Here is a 7760-nt window from a genome sequence, read left to right on the forward strand (position 1 = left end):
GGAAGCTGTAGGGAGAGCTGTGTTACTATACTAGTCCAGCTGATAAAGGAACCAGGAAGAAGGAAGCTGTAGGGAGAGCTGTGTTACTATACTAGTCCAGCTGATAAAGGAATGGGGGAGGAGACAACAGAAGACAAAGGGGGACTCTCTCACTCCCCGTCCTACTCTGCTCTGGACCAAATCAACAGAAAAGACAGTGCTTGACATAGCGCCTATCAAGAGTGTGTGTGTGAGCGTGTGTGTGTGAGCGTGTGTGTGTGTGTGTGTGTGTGTGTGTGTGTGCTGCAGGAGGATTGTGAAATAGGACATAATGGTGAACAAACTAGATTTCCAGACTCAACAGGATTCAAGGGATCAGCTCCCATGGGGCCTCGGCTGTCTCTTAGTGAGTGTTCACCTCCTCAGTTAGAAGTACTGACTGCTGCTCGCTGCCAGGCCCTATACCCTCCCTTACTCTGCATAACATTACTGACTGCTGCTCGCTGCCAGGCCATATACCCTCCCTTACTCTGCATAACATTACTGACTGCTGCTCGCTGCCAGGCCCTATACCCTCCCTTACTCTGCATAACATTACTGACTGCTGCTCGCTGCCAGGCCATATACCCTCCCTCACTCTGCATAACATTACTGACTGCTGCTCGCTGCCAGGCCCTATACCCTCCCTTACTCTGCATAACATTACTGACCAGCCCAGGCCCTATACCCTCCCTTACTCTGCATAACATTACTGACCAGCCCAGCCCTATACCCTCCCTTACTCTGCATGACATTACTGACCAGCCCTATACCCTCCCTTACTCTGCATAACATTACTGACCAGTCCAGCCCTATACCCTCCCTTACTCTGCATAACATTACTGACCAGTCCAGCCCTATACCCTCCCTTACTCTGCATAACATTACTGACCAGCCCAGCCCTATACCCTCCCTTACTCTGCATGACATTACTGACCAGCCCTATACCCTCCCTTACTCTGCATAACATTACTGACCAGTCCAGCCCTATACCCTCCCTTACTCTGCATAACATTACTGACCAGTCCAGCCCTATACCCTCCCTTACTCTGCATAACATTACTGACCAGCCCAGCCCTATACCCTCCCTTACTCTGCATAACATTACTGACCAGCCCTATACCCTCCCTTACTCTGCATAACATTACTGACCAGCCCAGCCCTATACCCTCCCTTACTCTGTATAACATTACTGACCAGTCCAGCCCTATACCCTCCCTTACTCTGTATAACATTACTGACCTGCCCTATACCCTCCCTTACTCTGCATAACATTACTGACCAGTCCAGCCCTATACCCTCCCTTACTCTGTATAACATTACTGACCTGCCCTATACCCTCCCTCACTCTGCATAACATTACTGACCAGTCCAGCCCTATACCCTCCCTTACTCTGCATAACACTACTGACCAGCCCTATACCCTCCCTTACTCTGCATAACACTACTGACCAGCCCAGCCCTATACCCTCCCTTACTCTGCATAACATTACTGACCAGCCCTATACCCTCCCTTACTCTGCATAACATTACTGACCAGTCCAGCCCTATACCCTCCCTTACTCTGCATAACACTACTGACCAGTCCAGTCCTATACCCTCCCTTACTCTGCATAACACTACTGACCAGCCCAGCCCTATACCCTCCCTTACTCTGCATAACATTACTGACCAGTCCAGCCCTATACCCTCCCTTACTCTGCATAACACTACTGACCAGTCCAGCCCTATACCCTCCCTTACTCTGCATAACATTACTGACCAGCCCAGGCCCTATACCCTCCCTTACTCTGCATAACATTACTGACCAGTCCAGTCCTATACCCTCCCTTACTCTGCATAACATTACTGACCAGTCCAGCCCTATAACCTCCCTTACTCTGCATAACACTACTGACCAGTCCAGCCCTATACCCTCCCTTACTCTGCATAACATTACTGACCAGTCCAGCCCTATACCCTCCCTTACTCTGCATAACACTACTGACCAGTCCAGCCCTATACCCTCCCTTACTCTGCATAACATTACTGACCAGTCCAGCCCTATACCCTCCCTTACTCTGCATAACACTACTGACCAGTCCAGTCCTATACCCTCCCTTACTCTGCATAACATTACTGACCAGTCCAGCCCTATACCCTCCCTTACTCTGCATAACATTACTGACCAGCCCAGGCCCTATACCCTCCCTTACTCTGCATAACATTACTGACCAGCCCAGTCCTATACCCTCCCTTACTCTGCATAACACTACTGACCAGCCCTATACCCTCCCTTACTCTGCATAACATTACTCAGTCACTTCCAGGTCAGACTAGTCACTACCAGGTCAGACTAGTCACTACCAGGTCAGACTAGTCACTACCAGGTCAGGCTAGTCACTACCAGGTCAGACTAGTCACTACCAGGTCAGGCTAGTCACTACCAGGTCAGACTAGTCACTACCAGGTCAGACTAGTCAATAGAAACTCACTACCAGGTCAGACTAGTCACTACCAGGTCAGGCTAGTCACTACCATGTCAGACTAGTCACTACCAGGTCAGACTAGTCACTACCAGGTCAGACTAGTCACTACCAGGTCAGACTAGACACTACCAGGTCAGACTAGACACTACCAGGTCAGACTAGTCACTACCAGGTCAGACTAGTCACTACCAGGTCAGACTAGTCACTACCAGGTCAGACTAGTCACTACCAGGTCAGGCTAGTCACTACCAGGTCAGGCTAGTCACTACCAGGTCAGGCTAGTCACTACCAGGTCAGACTAGTCACTACCAGGTCAGACTAGTCACTACCAGGTCAGACTAGTCACTACCAGGTCAGACTACTCACTACCAGGTCAGACTAGTCACTTCCAGGTCAGACTAGTCACTTCCAGGTCAGACTAGTCACTTCCAGGTCAGACTAGTCACTTCCAGGTCAGACTAGTCACTACCAGGTCAGACTAGTCACAACCAGGTCAGACTAGTCACTACCAGGTCAGACTAGTCACTACCAGGTCAGGCTAGTCACTACCAGGTCAGACTAGTCACTACCAGGTCAGACTAGTCACTACCAGGTCAGCCTAGTCACTACCAGGTCAGACTAGTCACTACCAGGTCAGACTAGTCACTACCAGGTCAGGCTAGTCACTACCAGGTCAGACTAGTCACTACCAGGTCAGACTAGTCACTACCAGGTCAGACTAGTCACTACCAGGTCAGACTAGTCACTACCAGGTCAGGCTAGTCACTACCAGGTCAGACTAGTCACTACCAGGTCAGACTAGTCACTACCAGGTCAGACTATTCACTACCAGGTCAGGCTAGTCACTACCAGGTCAGACTAGTCACTACCAGGTCAGACTAGTCACTACCAGGTCAGACTAGTCACTACCAGGTCAGGCTAGTCACTACCAGGTCAGACTAGTCACTACCAGGTCAGCCTAGTCACTACCAGGTCAGACTAGTCACTACCAGGTCGGACTAGTCACTACCAGGTCAGACTAGTCACTAGATTCTTCCTAGTAAAATCCATAGAGAATGACATGTACAATATGCCCCTGCATTCAGGATGCGTAGAGAGAAGTTTTAGGTTGTTTTGGGGAAATGTCCTTTCATATTAACTTCAATCCTCTGTGTATCTAGCTCGTTCTTTCTTATACATGTTTACCAGGATGGTTATTGGTGTACTTCCTGTGTTCCTGAGCTGTCTCCTCGCCAGACCCTTCCTCAGTAGATTAGGTGATTACCTCCTCGCTCAGCAGGCATCTTTCTCTCTCTGCAACATCCTGTTGCTTCGTTCAGGCAGGGGTTTGTCTATTCCTCCTGTCCTACTGCTTACACACACCGCAACCGCACACACACACCCGCACACACACACACACCGCACACACACACACACCGCACACACACACACACACACACACACACACACTAGACCTTTCAGACCATGGTTAGAGTCCTTCTTCTCTCCCTCCAGAAACCATTAATGTCCTGTCTGTAGACTAGACAGACCACTACTGTCCTGTCTGTAGACTAGACAGACCACTACTGTCCTGTCTGTAGACTAGACAGACCACTACTGTCCTGTTTGTAGACTAGACAGACCACTACTGCCCTGTCTGTAGACTAGACAGACCACTACTGTCCTGTCTGTAGACTAGACAGACCCCTACTGTCCTGTCTGTAGGCTAGATAGACCACTACTGTCCTGTCTGTAGACTAGACAGACCACTACTGTCCTGTCTGTAGACTAGACAGACCACTACTGTCCTGTCTGTAGACTAGACAGACCATGACTGTCCTGTCTGTAGACTAGACAGACCACTACTGTCCTGTTTGTAGACTAGACAGACCACTACTGTCCTGTCTGTAGACTAGACAGACCACTACTGTCCTGTCTGTAGACTAGACAGACCACTACTGTCCTGTCTGTAGACTAGACAGACCACTACTGTCCTGTCTGTAGACTAGACAGACCACTACTGTCCTGTCTGTAGACTAGACAGACCGTTACTGTCCTGTCTGTAGAATAGACAGACCACTACTGTCCTGTCTGTAGACTAGACAGAACATTACTGTCCTGTCTGTTGACTAGACAGACCACTACTGTCCTGTCTGTAGACTAGACAGACCATTACTGTCCTGTTTGTAGACTAGACACTGTGTGATAATTCATCACAACGTATCAGAGGAGAGTAACAGAGACTGGTCTCCTAGTGGTCACTGTGTGATAATTAATCACAATGTATCAGAGGACAGTAACAGAGACTGGTCACCACGTATCAGAGGACAGTAACAGAGACTGGTCACAACGTATCAGAGGACAGTAACAGAGACTGGTCACAACGTATCAGAGGACAGTAACAGAGACTGGTCACCTAAAGGTCACTGTGTGATAATTCATCACAATGTATCAGAGGACAGTAACAGAGACTGGTCAGAACGTATCAGAGGACAGTAACAGAGACTGGTCACAACGTATCAGAGGACAGTAACAGAGACGGGTCAGAACGTATCAGAGGACAGTAACAGAGACTGGTCAGAACGTATCAGAGGACAGTAACAGAGACGGGTCAGAACGTATCAGAGGAGAGTAACAGAGACTGGTCACAACGTATCAGAGGACAGTAACAGAGACTGGTCACAACGTATCAGAGGACAGTAACAGAGACTGGTCACAACGTATCAGAGGACAGTAACAGAGACTGGTCAGAACGTATCAGAGGACAGTAACAGAGACGGGTCACAACGTATCAGAGGACAGTAACAGAGACTGGTCACAACGTATCAGAGGAGAGTAACAGAGACTGGTCACAACGTATCAGAGGACAGTAACAGAGACTGGTCACAACGTATCAGAGGACAGTAACAGAGACTGGTCACAACGTATCAGAGGAGAGTAACAGAGACTGGTCACAACGTATCAGAGGACAGTAACAGAGACTGGTCACAACGTATCAGAGGACAGTAACAGAGACTGGTCACAACGTATCAGAGGACAGTAACAGAGACTGGTCACAACGTATCAGAGGACAGTAACAGAGACTGGTCACAACGTATCAGAGGACAGTAACAGAGACGGGTCACAACGTATCAGAGGACAGTAACAGAGACTGGTCACAACGTATCAGAGGACAGTAACAGAGACTGGTCTCCTACAGGTTACTGTGTGATAATTCATCAGAACGTATCAGAGGACAGTAACAGAGACTGGTCACAACGTATCAGAGGACAGTAACAGAGACGGGTCAGAACGTATCAGAGGACAGTAACAGAGACTGGTCACAACGTATCAGAGGACAGTAACAGAGACTGGTCACAACGTATCAGAGGACAGTAACAGAGACTGGTCACAACGTATCAGAGGACAGTAACAGAGACTGGTCACAACGTATCAGAGGACAGTAACAGAGACTGGTCACAACGTATCAGAGGACAGTAACAGAGACTGGTCACAACGTATCAGAGGACAGTAACAGAGACTGGTCACAACGTATCAGAGGACAGTAACAGAGACTGGTCACAACGTATCAGAGGACAGTAACAGAGACTGGTCACAACGTATCAGAGGACAGTAACAGAGACTGGTCACAACGTATCAGAGGACAGTAACAGAGACTGGTCACAACGTATCAGAGGACAGTAACAGAGACTGGTCACAACGTATCAGAGGACAGTAACAGAGACTGGTCACAACGTATCAGAGGACAGTAACAGAGACTGGTCACAACGTATCAGAGGACAGTAACAGAGACTGGTCACAACGTATCAGAGGACAGTAACAGAGACTGGTCACAACGTATCAGAGGACAGTAACAGAGACTGGTCACAACGTATCAGAGGACAGTAACAGAGACTGGTCACAACGTATCAGAGGACAGTAACAGAGACTGGTCACAACGTATCAGAGGACAGTAACAGAGACTGGTCACAACGTATCAGAGGACAGTAACAGAGACTGGTCACAACGTATCAGAGGACAGTAACAGAGACGGGTCACAACGTATCAGAGGACAGTAACAGAGACTGGTCACAACGTATCAGAGGACAGTAACAGAGACTGGTCACAACGTATCAGAGGACAGTAACAGAGACTGGTCACAACGTATCAGAGGACAGTAACAGAGACGGGTCACAACGTATCAGAGGACAGTAACAGAGACTGGTCACAACGTATCAGAGGACAGTAACAGAGACTGGTCACAACGTATCAGAGGACAGTAACAGAGACTGGTCACAACGTATCAGAGGACAGTAACAGAGACTGGTCACAACGTATCAGAGGACAGTAACAGAGACTGGTCACAACGTATCAGAGGACAGTAACAGAGACTGGTCACAACGTATCAGAGGACAGTAACAGAGACTGGTCACAACGTATCAGAGGACAGTAACAGAGACTGGTCACAACGTATCAGAGGACAGTAACAGAGACTGGTCACAACGTATCAGAGGACAGTAACAGAGACTGGTCACAACGTATCAGAGGACAGTAACAGAGACTGGTCACAACGTATCAGAGGACAGTAACAGAGACTGGTCACAACGTATCAGAGGACAGTAACAGAGACTGGTCACAACGTATCAGAGGACAGTAACAGAGACTGGTCACAACGTATCAGAGGACAGTAACAGAGACTGGTCACAACGTATCAGAGGACAGTAACAGAGACTGGTCACAACGTATCAGAGGACAGTAACAGAGACTGGTCACAACGTATCAGAGGACAGTAACAGAGACTGGTCACAACGTATCAGAGGACAGTAACAGAGACTGGTCACAACGTATCAGAGGACAGTAACAGAGACTGGTCACAACGTATCAGAGGACAGTAACAGAGACTGGTCACAACGTATCAGAGGACAGTAACAGAGACTGGTCACAACGTATCAGAGGACAGTAACAGAGACTGGTCACAACGTATCAGAGGACAGTAACAGAGACTGGTCACAACGTATCAGAGGACAGTAACAGAGACAGGTCTCCTAGAGGTCACTGTGTGATAATTCATCACAACGTATCAAAGGACAGTAACAGAGACTGGTCTCCTAGTGGTCACTGTGTGATAATTCATCACAACGTATCAAAGGACAGTAACAGAGACTGGTCTCCTAGTGGTCACTGTGTGATAATTCATCACAGCGTATCAGAGGACAGTAACAGAGACTGGTCACCACGTATCAGAGGACAGTAACAGAGACTGGTCTCCTAGAGGTCACTGTGTGATAATTCATCACAACGTATCAGAGGACAGTA

Source organism: Salvelinus alpinus, chromosome 11 (genome assembly GCF_045679555.1).
Source record: "Salvelinus alpinus chromosome 11, SLU_Salpinus.1, whole genome shotgun sequence".
Taxonomy (NCBI): Eukaryota; Metazoa; Chordata; class Actinopteri; order Salmoniformes; family Salmonidae; genus Salvelinus; species Salvelinus alpinus.